The sequence below is a fragment of the Corvus moneduloides genome, chromosome 3 (assembly GCF_009650955.1).
Source record: "Corvus moneduloides isolate bCorMon1 chromosome 3, bCorMon1.pri, whole genome shotgun sequence".
Taxonomy (NCBI): Eukaryota; Metazoa; Chordata; class Aves; order Passeriformes; family Corvidae; genus Corvus; species Corvus moneduloides.
In genome coordinates, this window is record NC_045478.1 from 62,879,919 (window position 1) to 62,903,143 (window position 23,225).

A 23,225-nucleotide genomic window follows, 5' to 3' on the forward strand; every position below is an offset into this window, starting at 1 on the left:
ATTGCATATATTTAAATGCTGTGTGTCTTCCTGAGGACCAGATCAAATGAGGTTTGAATTCAGATGATGAAATCTGTGTCTTTTTTTCTTTCTTTTTTTTTCCTCTGGTCCAAACAGAAGTAGGAAAAGGAGAGCTGTGCTGCTTTTTCCATTATTGAGAGAGAGACTTCACCAGAGCACCTGTCTGAAATAGTTGGTCCATATTGATTGGTTTTAAAATTCTGATTTGGGGATGTCCTTTCATCAGTGGTGGAAACTTTTACCTGTTTAGCTACCCTTTATTATTATGAACAAAATGATGTTGCTTTTGTTGCCTGTGGTACTGACATAAGGCTAAAACAGCAGTGAAATGCTGCAAGGAATATAGAACAAAATAGGAACAGTGCTCATGTACTGCTTTGTTTGCTGAGGCATAGAGCTCAGGTATCACTTCTGTGCAGAGTGTTTGTTTCTTCAGTAATGGAAGGGGGGCTTTCTACCTTTCTAAGGTGACGAAGTCAGTTTCATTTTGTAAAGTAGTAGAAGGCCCTGAGAAGAAATTTACCAGATATATATAGTTGTTTATTCTTCCCATGGAGAAATGCAGCAGTATTATCATCAGTACTACCTGATGAAGAGAGAGACAAATTTGAGTGTTATAGTACTGTAACTGATGCCCAACAATTAATGATAGCATCCTTGAAGTAATTATTTCCTAAGTGTTTTGCTTTTTCATAATACTACCAAAACTGGGTCTTTGAGAAATGTTTTCCTTCTCCTTTTCTCTCTAGATACTTTCTAGACATCATCTTTCTCCCCTCTATTTCTTTTGGATCCTGACAGCTTCTACATTTGGTCATGGAAAAGACATTTCCCATAGTAGAGAACTACATTAGAAAAACAAATCACTGAACAGTTGCGGTTCTCTTGTTTGACAGTTTATGGAGCAAATGCTGGCTGTGCACCATTTAGCATTCTCCAAGACAAAGTACCCACACAGTGCTGCCAATTTCATTAGAGAGCTAAACCAGCTACTTTTAAAATTTGGTGCTGTTTACATAGGAATTTCAGTTTTACTACCTTACCCATCAAAAGGTTATTGTCTGCACACAGAGAGTCACTGTTTTTAGCAAATCTGCCTATAAATCTAAGTAACCAGTAATTAAATGGAAGTCTGAATACCAGGCAAGGAATAAAACTAAGGGTCTCCCTGTGGATTATGAAGTTATGATTAGCATGGGCGGGTTTTAAGCACCAATCAGCCAAAAAAATATATTGTAATTCATCATGAGGACTTACCTTTCCAAAACCCCAAAGTTAAATTTCAACAAAAGGCAAGAGATTACTCAAAGAAGAAAATGGTCACCATGAAGTGATGATTTCTTTTTCCTCTCAAAGAAAGGTAGCTGGAATTGGTGCTGCTTTTCCAGTTCATTATACAAATGGGAATAAAAGCTGGGTGCCTGGGGATGGCGCTGAGAAAAGTATGTCCAATAGCTTTGTTGTTTTCTCAGTTCCGCACTGGTCCTCCACGTCTGTCTGCTTTCTCCCTTTGCTCCCATTTCCATGGCCCAAGATCCACAACAGGACCTCAGCAGGTTAAGCAGGGTCCAGAGTTCACATACTAGACACATGAATTATATGTCCACAGTGTATCAATCTCTGCCAGAATCTGTCTGCAGCCAAGACATAATGTATAGCAACACTTTTTTAATGAGGAACATGCATCTGTTACACGTTTAGCAGAGGATATTTCTGGAGCAGTGTTAAGAAAATATGCTTTGGTTTTACAGCCCCATACCCCTCTGTCTGTAGAGATGTCATTTTTGAGTCAAAGACCAGACATAAGGGCTTTCAAAGCTGTACGTCTTAAAACTGGATAGAAGCCTGGCAGCTCTACCCACTGTAAACAACGTGTAAGTCTCATCATTCCCTTTTCTGCTCCACCACCCAACCCAGTAAGATGTTCTTCGAAGGGTTGAGGAAGCATTCCAAAGAAAAACTTGAGTAAAAAAATGTTGTTTTGTTTAAGAAGCGTTGTGCAAATGTGTAAACAGAAAAACAGAAAAAGCTGTTGTAAAACAGTGTAATTCAAAGCTAAAACCAAGTGTATTAGTTTAGTTAGACTCTCATTGCAACTCTTTTCATCAGCTTCAGGTGAAAAACATTATGTCCATATCAAAATATTGACACTTGAATCAAAAACTGGCCTAAAATGCTTCTTGTTAGATGGATAATGCAGATAATGGGTATGAACAGTCCCAAGATTGAAGTCAAGGCTTGAAGGCAAAGCTGTGAGTGTGGTGGCATTTCCTTCTCCATGCTGTGGTGAAGACAGCTAGGAATGATCTCTGCCTATGGTTTGTGCCACCACGAAGCACTGTGAGCATTGCCAGCTGTGCCGAGCCTGAGGTAAGGGCACGGAGATGTCCCTGCGGCTCAGCAGAGTTTATTAGTTTGGCCCAGAGCCATGCGAAGTGTTCAAAAGATTTTTGGTTATCTCCAAGCGTGGGCAGGGATTTCTTGTGTCTGTTCAGAACAAGTTTGAGCCTGCTGGTGTTATAACCTATAGATAGATCCTGTGGATCTGTGTCTTTGATGAAAGAAAACTGGCATGGTTTAGTATCTGGCCTCTCTTTGAGTGTCTTTGAGCTTGTTAATGATTTTTTTTTTTTTAACTTTGCAAAACTTGCCTCACTGTATAGAAAAATTAAAAGAGGAGGAAGCAATTACAGAATCACAGAATCCTTAAGGTTGGAGAAGACCTCCAAGATTGAGTCCAACCTTTGACTGAACATCACCTCGTCAAGACCATAGCACTAAGTGCTGTGTCCAGCACAACACATAGTGCTGTGTCCAGTGATTTCTTGAAAACCTTTGGAGATGGTGACTCCACCACCTCCCTGGGCAGTCCATTCCAATGCTCAACCTCCCTTTCAGTGAAAAAATTCTTCCTCATGTCAAACCTCAGTCTTTTCTGGTGCCACTTAAGGTTATGTCCTCTTGTCCTGTTGCTGTTCCCTTGGTAGAAGAGGCCAAATATCACCTGGATACACCCTCCTTTCAGGCAGTTGTAGAGAGCAGTAAAGTCTCCCTGGGCCTCCGTTTCTCCAGACTAAACAACCCCAGCTCCTTCAACTGCTCCTCATAGGGCTTGTGCTCCAGACCCTTCACCACATCTGTTGCCGTTCTCTGGGCACAATCCAGCACCTCAATATTCTTGTTGAATTGGGAAAACTGAGCACAGCACTCGAGGTGCAGCCTCAGCAGTGCTGAGTACAGAGGGACAATCACTGCCCTGGTCCTGCTGGCCACACTATTGCTGATCCAAGCCAGGATGCCACTGGCCTTCTTGGCCACCTGGGCACACGCTGGCTCATGGTCAGCTGGCTGGTCAGCCAGCACCCCCGGGTCCTTTTCTGCTGGGCTGCTTTCCATCCAGTTCCCGAGCTGGTGGCCAGCTAAGTCAAAAGTATAAAAAAAACTTCTCTTCACTGTTTCACCTTCTTCATCAAGCCTTTTTTTCTGAGCCCTGTACTTGTAGATTCTGCAGTCTTCAGTATAAAGCTTACTGGAAGCAGCATTTCCTTGTGGGAAGGTTAGCAGAGGTGAAAATTTTGAAATGATGCAATCACTCCCTTCCCCATGCATAATGAAGGGCTCCTTTGTTTCCCCTGCTACCTTGGTCTGGCTTGGAAAGATAATTTGGGGAAAGATAGATACAATGGGATAAGCAATTTTTCTGGTGTTCATGTCTAGCCATTTTGTGCTTCAGGCTCTGTCTGCTTCAGCTGTGCTTGGACAGCATGCTGCAGGTTCCTCTGGGAACAGTTGCCAGATGACCTGGAGAGGAAGAGATGCCAAGATCTCCTTAGCTGTACAGTGGAAAGTTGCATTGAGGGAATGGTAACTTAGAGCAAGTTACAGACAGAGGTGTCATCCTCATCAGGAGCACTAGTCAAAGGCACTTGAAGCCAGGAATTAAATGATGTAGAATTCACAGTACTCAGGATTTCCATGGCTCTGTCAGTTAAACAGCTGCAGAAAAGAACCCTAACAGAGTGATGGTACTGAAGGTTTTCCCATGAGGCATTCTACTTGGATGACTTGCATGACTTGCATAAAGCAGCCATCTCCATGGTGTCAGGAAGAAAGAGTTTTACTTGACTTAGTTACCTAGGTGCTTGGTTTGACAGTGTATCTCTGGTTAGGCAGTAGAAGGCATAGTGCTGTACATGAACAGGAGGGAAGTTGTGTTATTCCTGTCTATAAGAGGTGTTGAGAGTGAATGTCCCTTTTACTCTTGTTCGCAGTTTGTGTACGACTTTTACAGGTCACTTCTTTGTGTATTTCCCCATGGTGTCTCAGCCCCCAGCTCTATGACTATTCTCAGTTTGCATCTGGGTGGCGGGGAACTGTTGGCTCCACAATAAGCATCAGAAAAAAATAGGATAAACCACTTCAGACTGACAAAGGTTTGTTTTAAAATGGGGGGACCTCCTCACCCAAACCTCCAAAACATGTCATTTAAATTTGTTTTCAGAAGATGAGCAAGGGAGCAGCGATTAAGTGCAGTTCCTGCTGTCTTCTTGTCTCACCCATACAGTGAGAGGAGTAGGATGTATGGAGAGCTTGTGTCAACAGTACTAGTCACTGCCATGTGGTCTTGGGGAGTAGAAAGAATCTTGGGCTAAAACTAAGCCATTTATGTGGGCTGCTGGTGAGCCCATGTGAGGAATGGGCTCTTCTCTAGCAACAAAATAAGTCAAAGTGTGTGCAGGATGTTGTTTCCAAATACCTTACAGTATTTTGCTCTACTAAATATTTTAAGGCTTTTACACTTTGGCCTGTGTTAGCATAAAAATAAGTACAGGGCTATCAGACTTTCCCCACAGGAAAAAAATTCCATTTTCCAACCACCTCTAATTATTTCCATTCTGCTGTCTGGAAAGAATCTGGAGACAATTTAGGAAGCCAATTTAAAATTGACTTGGGAAAAAATCATTTACCCTCCTGAGCCTCCTTAGATGTGCAGCCAGTGGCATGTGATCAATAGGAAATCTCATGCTCAATGATTTTGATGCTCACAGAAGGACCTTGAGACCATGAAATTCAGCCCGAGTCCTGTTTACTTGTATGTGCGATTTTAGTAGCTGTGGTGGACCGAACTGCCTGCTTGTTGAAGAGCTTCATGGTGGTGGGGGAAGTGGCGAAGGGCCATTAAAAATGGACAAAGGGTGGCTGTGCTCTTGGAAATGCCTTCTCATGAGGTGCATGGCAAGCCATTCCGTGCTTCCTTCGGGGAGGAGCTTGGGTGACCTTGCAGCATCTGGGCCCAGCAGTGATGTCTCCAGGCTGCAGTGAGGCAGGCTCCGACCTCCTGCGGTCCTGAGGGTTCCTGTGGGCGGCATCTCCAACAGCAGAGGGAGGGAGGCACCAGGAGAAGTATGTGTGCATGTCTGCTACCAAAGTACCGCTCCTCCCAGAGCTTTGTCTGATCCTTGCTCTATGGATAAGTCAGATTTTTCTTCAGCTTTTCTTGCATACCAGGTCTACATACATCATCCTGAATGTCTCTTTAATCCTGTTAGGGCTGTGTTCAGCTGGGGTTTGGATTTGTCACTAATGAGCGCTTGAGGTTAGTAATTTTCAATTACACTTTTCTAGCTCTCAATTAAAAAGGTGGTTGACATTTTATATGGAGAATTTTAAAAACTCTTATTTTTCATTTAGACTGGCTGCAAATTATAAAATCAGGACTCATGGGTGTACAGAATGAACATTCTTAAGAAATATTGTAAAAAGTGTTCCTCATGGTTAACATTTAGAATTTTATTTTAAGATTTTTTTATGTGCTTTATGCTATGCTGACAAATTGAAAAAATATTGGATCCTTATATGGAGAACCAGCAATTTCCCACAGCCCTGCTTTTACAGTGCTGAACGCATTTCATTTTGTGTGTGATTTTCTGCATTTGCCAACTGACTACATCATACAGTTTTTTTGGCATATTCTTTCTGTCTTATGACCATCAGCAGATATTTTGAGTAGCATATTATAAAGCCACAGATCCTTTTTGCTGCCTTGTATTTTGCCTGTTGCCACTGGGAATGGAAAAGATTTTATTAATTTTGTGGCATCAGATGAGGCTTCAGCAGAGTCTCTGTGCCTGACCCGAGCACCCAGTGCTGGTTGCCCTCCCTGTTGGCAATGGAGGGACGTGCCTGATGGTCTCCAGTGTGTTCTTTAAAAGTCACACAAGATTGTTCTGCAGAGGTATGAGGAAAATGATTGATACTTCTAAACGGTTCAAGATGCTCTGCAAATCCTTCACGATGATCTAGGTGTCAAAGAGATGGAGCTGAATTTGAGGCATGCTGCTGAAGTTGAGAATAACTGGAGCAACGAGAAGATGGGACCGGACTGAGGTCTGGCAGCAGTGATTGTAGGGACATAGAATATTCTTGCACAGCAAACTAGCATTTTATGGAAATGTAGACTGACCACCAGAAATTGAATTACAGAAATCAGGGAGGGTATAACACTGCTGGGTGCTGCAGCTGTTGTAGGGCTCCATGTGGATTGTTGCCTTCAGGTCTGGGCATTGCAGAAGTAGGAAGGAGTATAGTGTATATAAACTATCAGGCACTTCTCAGCAGTCCGAAAATTTGTGGTGTTTAGGACGTGTTTATTTTGGGCAGAGTTTGTAAGAGAGTAACAAATGATTACACACTGAAGGCTGGTTCAGGTGGAGTAAAATAAGATGTGAATGTAGAATAGCTTAACTTAATGGGCATAGGGAGAGGGCTTACATGCTAATCATCCCTGAAAGCTGTAACTCTTATGAATATACTCTTATTCATATAACTTTTACTTAAGACACTGTGAGGGATTATGAATGGTAAAAATTGAAAGTAGTAAGCTTAGTAGGAAGCGTAATCTGAATAAAAAGATCATCTTTACAGTCAGATCTCGTAAGTAGTAGAACATTTCTTCGGGGAAGGGATGGGAGCTCTGTCCCTGGAGTTTAAATTTAGGCTAGGCAGGAGATCAGAATATGCATTGCTGGGAGGCAACTCTTCACTGGCAGGATCAGGATTGGCTTCAGTATTTGGCCATCAGCAATGTTATTATTGGGAAATGTTTCCTGGAATGATACATGGGGAGGTTGGTACCATAAAACAGTTTAGGTTTTGTTGGTATATTTCTAGGGGTGAAAATATCTGTGATGAATTGTCACTGTCAAATCTCTGAGCCAACATTTTTATTAGAGAACATGTCCTGCAAGATGTCCACGTGCACAGGTATCTCTGTAGGAGAGGGTGTCACCCAAGGCCGATACTGATAAATCATTCACTAAACCCTGTATTGTAAATGGGTGTGTATTCAGAGCTAAGAACAGGTGAAAAGGGTGGATTTTATTGCTGCTTTCAAGTTTGCCTTTAGTCAATTACATTTGTTCTCTTGAGCTTTATGAACATTAAATCCCAGACATAAAGGAGGGGAGATATTCCAATCACTGAATTCAGACTGAGATGATTCTTAATCAGTGGCTACTTCTTACTTGTATAAAACTAGTGTAGAAATTAAGACTTCCAGATTGCCAGCTATGAAGAGTAACAAATGGGGCTAAATCATCAAAAAAAGTGTCCAGGTTATTTAAAATACTTACCTTTACTACTAGTTTTTCCCCACCACAAAGTCATAATAAAAGATTTTTCCAGGGTCTGAGCTGTGCTTGACCAATAAGCCCATTTAAACATTTTCTTTTATAACAATATACTTCAGTTTGGAACAGTGCTTTATTTTCTCTGGCCCACATGGTGACGTTGTTTTTATTTCTTGCAGCATTTTGCATTTCAGTGGGACTTGTGTGTTATAGGGAAGACACTCTCCCAAATAAAACTTGTTTGGTAAATACTTCGGGCAGCTATGTGGAGTTAACTCGTTTTGGATTTCAGGATGAGAGCTTGACATTAACTTTTTGTTCACTTGTATTCTCTATATCCTCTTGAGATAGGAAGTTCTTATTGTGCAGTTATCTTCCTCAGACAAAGACCTTTTCATGGGGAACTTTTATGTTTTGTTGTTGGGTTTTTCCTTTCATCCTTATGAATTTCTTTGTAGAATTATTGTAGTTGAGGTTGTTTGTAGAAACTGAATCTATAATACATTGTTTGCCATATTGCGCTTAGTATTATGGTACAGACTATTGTTCATAATTACTCATTATTGGTTTAAATTTTTTCCATTCATTGTTGGCATGTTATAATAATTGTACATATTATTTTATTTATTCTTGTATGTATTATTGATGTACACACTTTCTTGAGTATATATATATATGTATGTATAGTTTTGCAGAGAAAAGATAGGAATGATTAAATGGTGTCTTCGAAAGTTCATGGGAAGTTTATGGAGAAGCCATGTCTGTAAAGATACACTAAAGTTCTCTCTACTATATCTTATCCTGGTTCCTGCCATGCTTTCTGAACTGGTTTTGGATAAGGAGCCATAATCTCAGAAGCTTTAAGCGCTAAACCCTGAAAAGCTCCAAGTTCGTGGTTTAGCCATGTGAGGTCTTTGCTATCACATGGATAATAGACATTCCCTTTTGCATTCCCCGAATACAAAGCAAGTCAACTAGAAGTATGTTTGTACTAAGCCACATCAGAGTGAGCCTCTGAATTAAGGCTATATAATAGGTCCTTTAAAACTAAATTTGTACAAAAAGGTCTGAACTTTTTGTTGTTAGTTCAGATGTAATTTGACAGGTCTAGTTTCATCACTATTAAATTTACAGTTTTATTTCATCTGAATGAATTGGAGTGTGGTTAATTTGTATGCAACTTTATATACCACTAAAATCTTCCATATGGAATTTAGATTAGATAAGGTTCCAGGAAATGAGAGTCTTAGATGTGAATGACTGTAAACATGCTTAAAAGGGTCATTCTGTAAGAATTAAATAACGTTTAGAGTTAATTCTCCTGATTTTTTTTCTGTTACAGAACACAGTAAACAGTTTAATTCAAGTTCTAAATTCAGATGCATATCATTATTATAATTTGCTGACTCAGTTTTTTGTGGGCTATGCTACTTTACATGGTAATGCAATAGATGATGATATGCAAAAAAAGTCAGCAAAACAGAATCTCTGACTAACAGAAGCCTACATTTTTGGTAGCAATTAATTGGTCTACGGTGCCTTCTTAGCACATCATGTTACGTTTTCTTGCCTTGGAGGTATTACAAGATGGCTGAATGTGGATAAACCAGGAAGACTGGCAAGCTGAGGCTATCATCTGATTTTTCTGAAATTTCAGTGGCTAAAATAATCAAACTTCCCTGTGTCTTCTTGTTAAAGATCAAGAAAATAGTGAGCTCCTTTTCCTACTGTTCCATTTGATATGTATATGTGCAGTGTGTGTGGAAACTTCCCCTCTGTGCCTCTCATACAAGTCACTGACTTCTAGAGTACAACTCCTCCAGACTAGTTAATGAACTTTGGGGGTTTTGGGGTTTTTTTTAATAGCTTAATTATATTAATCCTTTTTTTTCCTCCTCTCACCATTGCCAACAAGATTTTAGGATGTTTTTTGTCCCCTGATAATCCCATTAGTTTTGAATGGTTTTCAAAAGACCTCCAGGATCTTGTTCTGAATCTCCTGTCTTTTATGCCCTATTGGTCATTGGTACATCATTCCTGAGGAAAAAAACCCATCCAGAGGGTTCATCGGGCAGTTTGTCAGACCATTAAAATAACTAATAATGTGTAAAAAACAGTGAAGGGGAGTGTGGGAGGGGTTGGGATGTGGGACTAACTACAAAACAAAGCAAATTTCAGTACCAGGACTGATACATCTTTTGCAGATGTTGCAACTTGCTTTTAGGGGAAGGGATCATATAAAGTAGCTTTCCTCTGGGCTTACATTCTGATGTAGAGCTCATCAAAATCAACTGAGGTCTTTTCATCAGTCTCTTAATGAGTGATGCCTGCAATCTTCTTGCAGTGCACAGCTAGGTACATGCTGCTTGTGTTTCTGTTGCTATTACGTAGGGATTGTGGGACAATCAGAGCCGAGACAAAAGTTCTTAGCAGTAGTAGCAGCGGTCCTGTGCCGATATCCTGGTGCTTCCACCACTCATCAGCCTGGGGACTTGCAGAAGGAGTGTGAGTGGTGGTTGTGTGAGGCTGCCGGGCTTCACCCAGCCCTCAACCCCTTCTCGCCCTCCCCTGGCTGCTTTCCTGGCCTGCCATCAGCAGCATTACTAGTCAGGGGCTGGAAGGCACAAGTTGACTGGGGAGTGGTAAAGTATAAAAGGGATTCAGAAATCAAATGGGGGTGGAACCTCTCACATTCACATTAATTTATGCACTGCTATGATATGAATACCAAGTGTTTAAAAGGAATTAAATAGTTAAGTTCAAAATTCTTTATGTGCCGAGCAGGGTCTAGATAGTTTATAGCTGCAAGTAAGCAAAAGGTTTACTTACAAAATTGATTTATATGTTCATTTATGTTCTTGAATATTGAGAACAGGGAGAGAATTAGCAGTGTTGCATGAGCTACACTAGCACATTTTTCACCTTATATGGAGAATTGCCTGCCGCTTATCAAGCGGGGTTAGATTTGCTGTTATTGTCACATTCCTTAAAGTTGGAAGAAATCTTGTTTCTCTGACTAAAGATTCAACTCATAAGCTTATGGTTTTGTTGTTTGAATACTGTTTTTTCATCCAGGAATTGTTGGGATGGGCAGCGCTTCTTGAGAAAAATAGCAGCGTGCACATTTTCACTGCTGTGTTGTGGCGTTCATTCCTCAGCTCGGGTGGAGAAACTTAGATGCTTGCAAGGGAAAATATGTTTCTGTTTGGAGTCATCTGGAGTTCCTCCTGGCTGGCTACTCTGGTCCTGAAGAACACAACAGGAGGAAAGGTCCTGGTAAATGAAGGGAAAGACCTGCAAATCGTGTACATGTGGTATTTAAGGGGGTAGACCTCAGTTTTGCTTTTTCTTTATCCCTTCTAGAGTGGCTGGTGTTTGAAAAAGCCTTTTCGTGGAGTTGTTGAAAGGATAGTGACTGACAGCTGTTGTCTGTGAAGTCATTAACCTGCTGGCAATTGGAGTGTGAGATGGAATAAGTGGAAAATATGGAAGTGCAGACAAATTGCTTGTGTAGTCACCGATATCCCAGATTACAGAAGCCTGATAAAAGACTGAATACTTGAAAGATTAAGAAGGTGACAATTATAAAATTTCCTTTTATGATAATGTGCCATTGACAATTACATTCACTGAAATACTTGCATTTGGAAAGTGGGAGATCAGGTCTGGCTTAGTGTAAGTCCTTCAAATTAAGGGACTGCTTTTTATTTGAAATATTTCTGGCATTCTGGCATTCAGCAGGGCAGTAAGTCTCACCTACTGCTACTTCTTGGGTTTTTTTGGTACCTAGACTATTATAAGTTTTTTGAGCATGTGCTCTGCCACTCTTGTGACTTGAGTTTGTGTTGTGACTGCAGAGATTTTTCTGTGGTACTGCTTGGGAAATAAAATACTTCAAAAGGTAGTGATTAGGTGCAGTGGTTAGAAAACCTGGCTTAAAATTGCTGTTGCTGATTTCACGTTCATGCAGATCCAGAAGAGTTAACTGGAAAATGATACTCAGGTTTTTCTTGCTCCATAAAGGCAGTGTTGGCTGTATTTTTTTGAATAATAAGACGTAAGGAAGAATTCATGAGCCTAGTAACATTTGAAGCCAACAGAAACAAAAGGGTAGTTTATATGGCTAAATACTTTGAAAAACCAACATTTGAAACATTTTGCCAAATGGTTGCATTGAAGTATCCATGCAAATTTGAGAGGGTAGAGCAAAAGATACGGATTTTTATTTTCTGTTTTCCTGTTTGTGGTTTTACCATTCTTCCCCTTTTACGGCTCACCAGAATAGAACCAGATTTCTTATCATGTGTGGATATAAAAGAACTTAAACTACATATATTTATTTTTAGGACTCCACCCTTGGGCTTTGGATTTTGTGAACAGCTATTTCAGTAAATTTACATCTATATGGGGAAACTGGCAAATTGAATACTGTGCAAATCCACATTTTAAAAAAAGCAACTGCTATTACAGAAGGTAAATGATATCATAAGAAAGCCAAGTAAAAAAGATGGCTTTTTTTTTGCTGCTAAAGGAATGATCAATGCTTCCTGCTGGCTTTTGCACCCCACAATTGGAGGCTCTGGTGTGCAAATGGTTTAAATAATGCTGGGGTTTGTGTCTGGTTGGCGCTGTATAATGCTGGGGCTGAGGTGACTTAAATATACAGAGTGTGGGCCAGTCTCGAAGCCCTTTCTCAGGCAGAACACCCACTGAAATCACATTTAAGTGTCGTCAGTGAAAGCTTTGCCAAACAAATCATTATGGATTTGACCCCAAAGTTATTACTACTAAGTTTCATATGTAAGCCTTTCATTAGAGTGTTTTTTAAGAATGGAGTACTTGAATGAATCCTGGAATTCATTATAACTTTAAGTTTTTAGCAGGGTCTCAGCCTCTTAAACTACATTTTCCTTACTAAAACCAGTTTCTTCCTTTTTGTTTCTTTCTCCTGTTTTTGTTGCTCAAAAAGAAGTAGAAGAGATACTCTGTGGCTCAGATTTATTTTACCTTAGGCAAGCAACCTACTGAGGTGCCTAAATTAGGAACTTAGTCTTCCAGCCTCTCCATGTGCACAGTGGAGAGGGTTATATCCAGAGGGGATTTTGCTCAATGTTTTCTTTTGGATGTGACTCTGTTATGCCCAGGGATGGTGTAGCGTGCACTGGTTTAGGAACCCTGAGGGATGTGGTTGGTTGGCAAAGGACCTCTATGATTTATGATATGAGTTGTATATAATTTGTTTCAAAATACCTTTTTAGGAGCTAGCAGGTTAATTTTTTGTCTGTCTTTGCTCCATGGATGATGGGGATTGGCAGTAGAGCTGTGCTCTTTAGTAGAGAAAATCTCATGTTGTGATGGGACCTTTGTGAGGTCTTCAGTCTCTCTTGGTCTCTTGTATGCTTTGTCTCTGGCCTTGGTCCACTTCTGAAGGCTGCAGGTTTCATTCAGATCTCATGAAGTGTTTTGTGAGTTGTGATGTGGACTGATGGATTATGTGACCAGATGCCTGCAGTGCCTGGCTGCTTGTAGCAGGACTGGCTGAACCAGGTGGTCCCTTCCTGGCCTCAGATCCCAAGAGAGGGATTTTCAGCACAGACTCTGGATGTTTTATACTTTATATTGCGAAAATTGCAGTAATCCAGCCTTCTGCTGTTTAAGATACTGAAGGAACAACAGCAGAAAGGGTGGGCCATTAGGGTTTTAAAGTCTTTACATTTCCAACTGCATTACATTGTATTTTATATAAAATATGGTTGATAGAGGTAGTAGGAGCACCCTTAAGTATGCCTCACATATCCTAACATCATATTTTCACCTGTTTAGTTCTGGCCAGCCTTCAGTCATTCAGACAAAAAATTTCCGGAGTGTTTTTCTTGCTTCAGGCAGAAACCTCTTGGAAAGATTTTCAACAGAAGAACTCCAACTGTTTTTAAAAGAATGCATTACAAAAATTTAGAGAGATTTGTCAACTTTATTTAGCCAATCATTCCTTCAAAGCATTGTTATACCTTCAGGGAGGAGTCAGGGTGCTTTTTGCAGCCCAGTGGAAATTAATACAGATCTACCAACCCACCAGAGTTGGTGAAAATTGTTACCTGCATGTGCTCGCAAGAGCAGGTTAAAGGTTTGCTGATACAATCACTGAATACTCCCACGTTATAAAAAGGGCTTCAACCTCACCAGCCTCTGTCTGTGCCTGGGGTGATGATTATGATGGGTGGTACTGAACACCCAGCTGGGTAGGTCTGTGATTCCTGCTAGCTCTGCTTTGTTGGAGGAAAAGGTATCTGGGTGTTTAATAGTCTTCCAAATTCAGTAAAGCTTTATGCCAAGGCATACTTGAGGCAATAATTGAAAAATTGCTACTGTTTTACTAGTCATCATTCATACAGTTAATTCCAATGAAGCTGAGAGTAGAATTTATGCTTTAGTCCTTACACTGCTCTCAGGGTTGCCAGGGTTGAGAGGTGTGATGCCCAAAGTTTGGGAACAAGGTTCAAAAAAGAACTTCTGTCTTATACGTTTTTTTCTCCCAGCTTGCAGGAGACTATATAGGATTGTACTGTTAATTCTTTGTTACTTTAAAGGAGCAACTGTTGGAATCTTGACTTCCATAGAGGGGATGGATGTATCTATTTTGTTTAAAAACAGCTAAGCATAAAAATACTACTGGGGAATTTTATGAAGGCTGCAGTAAACCAACAAAACCAAGAATCTAATGCATGATATCTTCAAGCTGTTTAATAAATCAGGATAACACAGGTTGATGACTTGAGGGTGATGGCAAGACTAAGGTTATGTCTTAGTCATTCTGCAGGGTGGGAATGAAGTTACTGCTGATATATCAGCATTGCTATAGCCAGAGTCTAAAGGCTTCATGGAGTTTGCATTACCTCCTCCCATTTTCTTGATCTCGCAAGAAAATTATTTATAATTTATAAGGACATTGAGAAGTCTTGCTTCTCCCTATCTCAAGCCCTTTTAAAATATTAATCTTGCTCAGAAAATACAAAATAGTGAGAAGTGCTTTAGATCTTTGCCTTCTCAGTCATGATCTCTGAGAGGCAACAGGAGCTTTTCTGAAAGGGAAAATTTATATTTACACAAGTAAGGTGGAAAGGAAGAGGGAAGCACTTTCTAGCCTCTAGTGCTGGCCAAGTATGCAGGCTAAGAAGTAGATCAGGATTGCAGCAAATAGGTAATTGTTTGCAGAGTGTAAATGACTGGGTTGTTCTTACAATCTTTCTGCTAATTTGTTGTGCTAACCATGATAAAGAAAAATATTTTGCCGCCCTTCAAGCATGCATTCACATTTCACACCCAAAGGTGCATGTTGCCATGGATGTCCTTGCAGTATTTGTGATACACTATTTAGCATTTTCAGCCTCTTCAGATAATTAGGATAGTCTGTGTAGATTGTCCCTTAACACTATGACTGCCCATCTCAAAGCATGCTCCCAACAAAAATGCCACTAATTAAAACTTGTGTGAGTGGAAATGTTGTCATCTGCGACAACTTCAGTCTCTTTATTTTGAAGAAAAACATAAGGGTTGTTAGAGTTATCTAAAACAATTAAGCAGTTCGGGATCCTGTGTTATAAAACTGTAGATAAGAGTTAATCAGTGTGACAAATTATAGGTTTGTCTGCCTGTCAGATGGAATTAATGGTGGGTGACCCAGGGAGTTTGGGTGCTGAAGTGAGAAGGAAGGGCTCCAGTGTTTCACTTTAATGTTTATCTTGATGTGCTGAATTTTTTTCAAAACACTTAAACAAAAGAGACTGAACTTGAGTCTATATTTCAGGTTAATACTTTGAAGCTATTTTTTCCCACCATTTCTGTTGCTTTTGATCAATTATGAATGTCCTGATGTAAATGCAGAATTAAAATACTAGGCTATTTTCTTGTGCATGATGTAAGGTCCAAAAATTTTTACCAGATGACTGTTCTGGAAGAGGAAAAATGAAATACTTGGGAAAATGTAAGATAATAGAGTATTTTCTGAAGCATATATCCCTGCATGTGATCTGTAAAATGTAGATATCTAAGTGTGAAATATGGTATCCATCACCAAATGTGAGCAATGAGCTGTTGATAACGTTGGTAGCTTTACAAAAAATATGAGGCTTACCTTTCTATATATGCAGCTTTTTTGCTGATTTTTGTTCGCTTCATGCAGAATTCACAGAAATCCCCATCTTTTTTCAGTTTTCAGTTCTTTTGAAGGGTTTTTTTTTTTAATTGGGGAGGGGTTTTTTGTTTGTTTGTGGGTTTTGTTACTTTTTACTTTGGGTTAGTTGGGTTTTTTTGGGCTATCTTCTTTTTTGGCCCTGAAGATTACCAGATATCGTCTGTCTTTCCTGGGGTGTTCAGCCCGAGCTCTGACAGAATAATGCCACTGTTGCTTTAAGCCCATAGTGTTGCTTTATATAGATCTGGCCTGATTTATAGTGTTGCTTTAAATAACAATAAGAGTGTTCATCTCCCTTTCAGAAAAGGTTTATGACTGATCTCTGCCTGGCTCGGAATGTTTATTTTTCTTAAGTTGCCTCACTGCAAAAATGTTTTGAAATTGAGAGTCCCAAGCTGGTGATGGGGTTTATGCATCTATTGCTTGTGCTCTATGCAGCTCTAATCCCTTTAGCACTAGAAAGCTGTGGTTTTGTGATGGACCTCACATAGATCAGGCTCAATTCTGGTATTTCTGTGTCTCTTCCCTATCGGTCATCCAGTTTTTAAAACCGTATCATTGAACTGATCTATGGGTGTTGGCAAAACCATCAGAAGCCTCAGTAAGATTTGGTTACTGCTCCTAGTCCTTTGCAATAACACAGGCTTATTTTCTTTTCTCCATAGTTGATGATGAAATAACTTTGAAAAAACCAATTTGAGAAAAAGCCTTTCCACCACCAGGGATAGTGACAGAAGTGAAGAGATTTGCAGTAGATTGCTTCTGGATGTTCTTAAAATGCTATGCATCAGTTTTCTTAAAAATGTAAATTTTAAATGTAAACCTTAAAATGCAGCATCAGCTTTCTTGCTTGACTTTTGCTGGAGCCATGTATTGATTATGTATTAAGTTGACAGAGGCCAATGGAAAAATCCTTTCTAACCACGTACCAGGAGCCTGTGGGGCTGTGTTGTATTCTGTGTGGTGGCTTGTGCTTTGAAAGTGAATAAATAATGCCAAATATGGGAAGAAGCATGCACAGGAGAAGGGATTATATGAAGCATATAATTTAGGACATGGAAGAGAAAGCTCTGCTCTTCCCCCTCTGCCTAGCGTGGTTGTCTGGTCTGCCCCATGTCTGTCTTCCTAGTGTCACTTTCTGGTGACCAGGAGAAGGATTAGATTGCTCCTAAAGCTGAGTCATCACTCTACATGCCACTTTTCAGGAGACCTTCCTGGACAAAGGGAGACAGAGCAGCAGGAGGATTATTTGCTTGAAATCACCTGGGGCTTTTGTCACTCAACCTGTGGTAAGGAAATGGTGTCTACCCTGGTCACAGGGCAGTGGGCAAGGAGAAAGTCATGATATGGGAATGATTTCTAATCATTTATAGAGATGAGGAGGGGATTTTCATGGAAAGAGAAAAGTTAGCCAGTCCTTGAGGCTGTTCAGAACATCTGCAGACAGATTTGTGGCTCTAAGGGCAGGTGAAGCATGAGCTTTTCCAGACCAAGGGCAGTGTGACTTACAGTGCAGAGATATAATCAAGGAAGGCTTACCTGCTTTTCAGGGCTAAAAGTCTCATGATCAGGCTGTAGACCAGCTTGTGGCTAGAGGAATTTTGGTGGGATCTTAAAAAAGAGTGAGGAAACCTTTAAATAATGTTCTCCCTTTCTAGGGAATGTCTTCCTAGGTGGGGATGCTGAAATTGCTGGCTGGATGGGAGTATACCTGGTTTCAGTTGTGGTATGCACTTAATGCTGCGCACATTCCCATCGAGTATCAGTGTCATTCCTACCTCCTTGCCCGAGCCAACTAATTCAAGACTGCAGGTCTTTGGCAGAGCTTTGCGAATGTGTATTGAACCTCTAGACTTGGTGTGTTTATTTTGTAAAATTACAATAATTAAAAAAAAAGGTAGATGACTATGAAATTCAAGGCAAGAAAATGTGAGACTCCCTAAAGAATAAAGTAAAATTAAAAGTATCTCAGAAGTTTAAGATGGAAAATTTGGTGTTCTGTTGCTGTGTTGTGGGGTTTTGCTCCTTCATTTGAAGTTGAATAAAGAGGAAAGCAGTTCAGTGCAGAACTAATTAATGTACATTTCTCTGGGGTTGAGTGATCTGTGTTCAGTCACACCTTCTTCAGGTAACTCAAGTGCATTAATCAATGATCATCTTTCTAATTAAACTGCTGAGTAGAGAGTTAGAGGATTTAGAGGATGATCATTAGTTTTGTGTAGAATCAGTGAATTAAGGGAAAGTAGCGTTAACAAGATGTTCCTTTCTCTCATAGGATCAGTCAAAGGTTAGGCAAAAGGTCAGAACTTTTGTTCATGTGTTGCCTCTGAAATGTAAATCATCAACAAAAATAAGAAAAAAAATTCAAGCACTTTCAGAAATATGTTTTGAAAATAGCAAGAAAGGTGGGGAAAAAAATGCTTTGGGTCATCCCAGACATACATATCTGCTTGGTTCTGTTCTGCATCTGACAGAGCAGGGTAGATCCTGAAACTTGGCTTGGGAATGGGAAATTTCCTGAAACAAACACCCACCACAGGGAAGTGAGGTCCAGCTTTCCTTGTGCAGGCAGTTTCTGCCTTCTGGGCAGAGCTGCATGCTGTGGCACAGCCCTGCCTTTGTGGACAGGCTGAATGGAGGTGCTCAGTCAGTGGTTTCTTCCCAAGGACCAGAGGATTTGCTGCCCATGAGCAGAGCTGAAGCTCAGTGTGCCACTGGGCAGCCTGGGCTCCCAGGAGTTGGTTATATGCTGAATGTGTGAATATACTCTGTTGTGTCCAGTATGACACGTGGTGCATTTAGAGTTGTTCAACAGGGCTGAAAAAGTGGTGGGATTTTTTGTTTGTTTGTTATCTGTAAGCAGGAGCAGCTTTCCATGGTATTACATCTGATCTGCAGACTATCCCCAAATTTCTGTAGGGGAAAGGGGAGGGATGGCAACCCAAGGAAACCATGTCCAGCAAACTGATGGACTGCTACAGACAGCAGCAACAGCTGCCACGAGCTATTCACTGGTTGAACACAGATGTCACAGAAGAAGTTAAAACCTCTCTCATGATTGACAAGGCAAGGTCTGGATGTATATCCTATAGACCTATTTGCAGTGCATTTTATAGGAGGGCACTGTGCTGTACTTGGTTTAGCTACCAGTGGCTAACCCTCAGGGGAACCATATGAATAATAAGCGTCACTTCTCTGCTCCTGTCTTGAAAGACCTGTTGAGGTTTGGTAGCAGCTCATACCTCCTTTTCCACACAGATGGTGTACTACAGCTCAAGGGAATGGAGGTGTCTGTAGAGTTGTCTTCTGGAATTGCGCAGCACCTCGTCATTGTACGCTGGCTTTAACCAGGGGCTATAGTTTATAATGATGATGTCTGGCAACCCAGCAAAAAATCCCAAAAAACTCATCAGTCAGTGTTTGCTCCCTGCTTGTGCAGATGGCACCTGCCCTGAGTTTGTACAGCCCTTCCCAGATCACAGCTGAGGAGCTACATCTGTGACTTAAGTGTTGCTATTGTGTGTATAATGTAATTCACTCTTTGTTTACAGTAGAGCTGGAAGGGCCCATGGTAGCTTTGTACTAAGGACTTTGCTTCAGTGCCATGCCTGCTAGCCATTTGCTGGTGTTTATTTTTGTGTACCCCCCGTTCAGCGGGAAAATGAAAATGTGAGTACAAGATGAATGACAAACCAAAGTTGTTACCATAGCACATACTGCCTAATCTATGCTGTTAAGATTTTCACAGCTATGCCTACATGTCCTTAAATAAATGACAGAGTCTAGGTGTTGCACATGCCATGTTTAGTGCACGGGACTTTTGTCCTTGTTAGTTTGCAGGAAGCAAAAATCCCAGTCTGGGATGTGTGAGGTTTATGTGACTGTAACTTTCTTTTTTAAGTACTACTTTTTTTTTTTTTTTTTTTTGGACACATGAAAGATTGGGTTTTTTTCAAATTGATTCCTTAGGAAGTGCTTTGCCCTTGGTAGAAGTTTAGTGGGAATTGTTGTTATTAAAAACATTTGGGGGAAAGGAAAAAGAGAGGCATGTTGTAAGATCACTGGTATAAGATGCCTGTTTCCTCCTAGACTTCTAGAAAAAGATACTTAAATGTGTAAAGATCTGTATGTATGGAGCAATATTCTACCTTATAGATTTTTCTTATGTTAAGCCTTGTTATTCAAAACTGTGAAGATCTGGGGAGATAGATATTGCAGATCTGGCAGAGCATTGCTGGGAAGTTTGTATTCACTATGGCAAACTTCCTTCAGTGTTTGATGGGCTGCTTGAGGGGGAGCATTGTGACCTCCCTAAGAGGTCGCTAACTGGGAGTGCTGGAAGCACTTCAAAAAACTTGGCCCTCTACCCTGGCCAGGAAGTTTTCTTCAAACAGAGCAGGGTATCATCCTTAATGAGTATTCAAGTAAGACCTGCCTGGTAGGGAGCTCTTGTAATACTTTGCCATAAACTGGTTCTTTTGTATCAAAAGTAGTATACCATCTGCCTGCTATAAATGTTGTGTTCTTGTTTCTGCCTGTTCCAGTGCAGATAGAAATGTTTTAGCTGTACATTTACAAATCTGTGATGATTGAGTACTGTGAGGTCACCCTGGCTGTATCAGCTAACAGCCAGCTGCATTCCCCTGTAGTTATGGGCCAGCAAAAATCCAGGAGGGTCAGGTTTGCCCGTGAGGGCAGAGTTTAACTCTGCATTGTTGAAATGACACGTACATCCTGACACAGGTGTTGCATTTAGCTGTGTACTAGGTGTCATTTCATGTCTATCAAACCATTAGTAAAGAAGCCATGTCTGTGAAGAGCTGGAAATGTGGTTCCAGCTGGGAAGGAAAATGTTCGAGCTGCACTCTTCAGTGAGCTGGAACATGGGAAGAAGAAGGGTGCTTTTCAGTTCAGGGATTTTGCAGACGAGAGCAAGCTATTGCCCTAGTCTTTTGAGTCTTAGTTGCTGGTGCTCAGGAACTGGGCCCATGATGAAGGAAGCCCTGTGTGGCTTTGAGAAGTGGATCCATGCTGTGCCATTGTGTAGGAAAAGGAAGTATGACAAAAAATAAAGGTTGGGCATGGTAGTAGTGCTATGAACTTTGGGAAAGATGGTATCTGTGACGCATGGTCACGACAGTGTTATCTGGATGCCATAATCATGGCACTTGCAGCCTTGTCCTGCAGCGCTTGGCTTTGTGTCTCTTATAGCCATGATTAGTAAGGCTTTTGTGGTCTGTGCTCTAAATGTTCTGGGTAGATACATACACACCTTTCCCCACCAGCAAAGTAGGTCTGTGTATTGTATTTGGAACTTAACAAGTAGTTTTTTGTGTAACAACTAAGAATTAGTAGTTACATTCTTTTAGTTACATTTTATTAGTCACGTTTCCTCTTGGGCGTAACTTGCAGCCTGATAGTGCTTTTTACTTTGCTGGCCCGCTGTTAATTTGTCCATTTTGCATGGTAGTTATGCAGCTTGTATTATTTGCTATTTTGTTTGCATTTTATTTAATGGAACAGACTTTATTTTCAGTGAAGTCAGTTTAGGACTTTGCTCTAACTCCACTGCCTTTGGAAGCATGAGTATCATAAGATTCTTGTGTTAGTTTTAATTCTGTTGTATGTCAGCTTAACTGTTGTAGAAATCAAGATACTTTTGTGACAAGGTGCTGTGTGCCGTGAAGAAGCTGTTTAAAATCAGCTGTGCCAATTTGAACATCAGAGAAAACATTATAATACAGTCTGACACTTTGCAGAATGAAAATGACAGACTTTGTAGAGCATGAAGTTCTCCTTGCCAGCTTTTGGGAGCTCAGTTAGCCACTCTACTTGTTCAGGGCACATACACTGAGGATGGTGTCGGTCTTAGCATTTTCAGGCAACATGGGCACAAGAGCAGCTGGTTGCTCCATATTGGTCTCCCCAAAAGTGTCTGGCTTTTCAGAGCCTGGCTTGGTTGGTGCAAGATCTTCCATGGGCGATCTTTGTAACTGATGTGCAGATATTTTGCAGAAGTCCTGGCTGGGATTTGATAGCAGCTTTAAATATGAACACATGGAAACAAGCAATCCTGTTGTGGTACAGGCACAGTTCGGGGTTAGTGCCACCACTGTAGAAAAGGACTGTGATGGTGCTTGCCTGTTTCAAGCCTGTTTTCCTGGTTGAGTGCTTCCTAGATGGAAACCTGGACAGCTTAGCAACAGCTCTTCTTGAAGCACATGGTTGTAATGTGTTGTCTTACTGGTTTCTATTATTTTCCATTTGTATGTAGAAAGAAGTTTTTAGCTGTGAGCAGTCAGTGCAGAATGCGTAAGTGAGGTATGAATTGACTGGAGATGTTTCTAGTTGCTTTTTTTGCATGAGAGCTGTTGCCTTGTTCATAGGAGAGGTTAATGATGTAGTTGGCAGTGGTTCAGAACAAACCTTATTTCTGTTTTCTGTATCTAGGGATACAAGTGTTAACAAAACAATTTTTTTTTTTCAGATTGCCAGCGCTACAAAAATAGGAACTTCCAGCAAGAAGTTTTTCAGCTCTTGAAGCCAAAAGGACACCTCACCCCCTCTCTGTGCTTTCACTCATGATGCAGAGGGAAAGAAGACATTTAGAGAGCAAATAAATTATGCAAGGTTTGTTTGTTTATATTTTGTTGGTTTGTTTATTTCTGAGTGGGTAAATTGCATTATGAAACATTATAGGCCAAGAGCCAGATAGAACCAGGTTAAAATTTGTTTTGGTCCCTGAGTCTTAATGTTTTGTATTGGTTGGGTGTTTTTGAGGCTTTAGAATCAACCAATAGAGAACATCAGCACAGAGGGAAATGTAGGCTATGTGAACTGTTTCTTTCAAGGCATTAATCCAAATTTTAATGCCCATGACTTCAAAATAGGTTGTATTGACGAAGCTTCAGTCCAGACAAGCCTCCAAATCTGTAAACAGCAGAGATGCAGTTTTCTATACTTAGCAGGGAAGGGGAGGGGTTTGGGCTTTTTTCTGCTTAGCTCACAAGAGTGTTATGATGTGGTAAATTTATCAAAGGAGAGGGAATGGATGAGCAGTTTCTGGTGTAGAGCGCATTGTTCCAGAATTAGACAGAAAATTATCAGCAAAGAGAGCCCTGCTCCTGATGTCTCACCTAAAGGACAGAGTGGCGTTGCAGTTTAATTCCAGAGATCATCAGGAGTCTGTCTGCTGCAGTTAGAAATGTTGTGAATGGCACATGAGAGAGGAGAGGGGGAGGTGCTTTGGTTGAGGGTTTGAAAGACCTGATGCAATTTACCTTATGATAGGGCAAGTTTCCTCCATCCTGTTTAGTTTTGTCATCTGAAATAAAGGGGTTGTTTTAGAGATTTTAAAAGACTCAATCATGATGTTTTGTAAACAG

At 40.7% G+C, this 23,225-nt stretch overlaps 1 protein-coding gene across 1 annotated transcript in view; it reads left to right on the forward strand.

The window, feature by feature from the left end:
- The window catches only part of SCAF8 (SR-related CTD associated factor 8), a 153,677-nt gene extending 131,275 nt beyond the window's left edge, over nucleotides 1-22,402 (forward strand). Inside the window, exon 21 of the mRNA XM_032101914.1 lies at nucleotides 22,328-22,402. The gene's annotated coding sequence lies outside the window, so the exon portion shown is untranslated. The remainder of the gene's footprint in view (nucleotides 1-22,327) is intronic.
- Nucleotides 22,403-23,225: the final 823 nt, after the last annotated feature.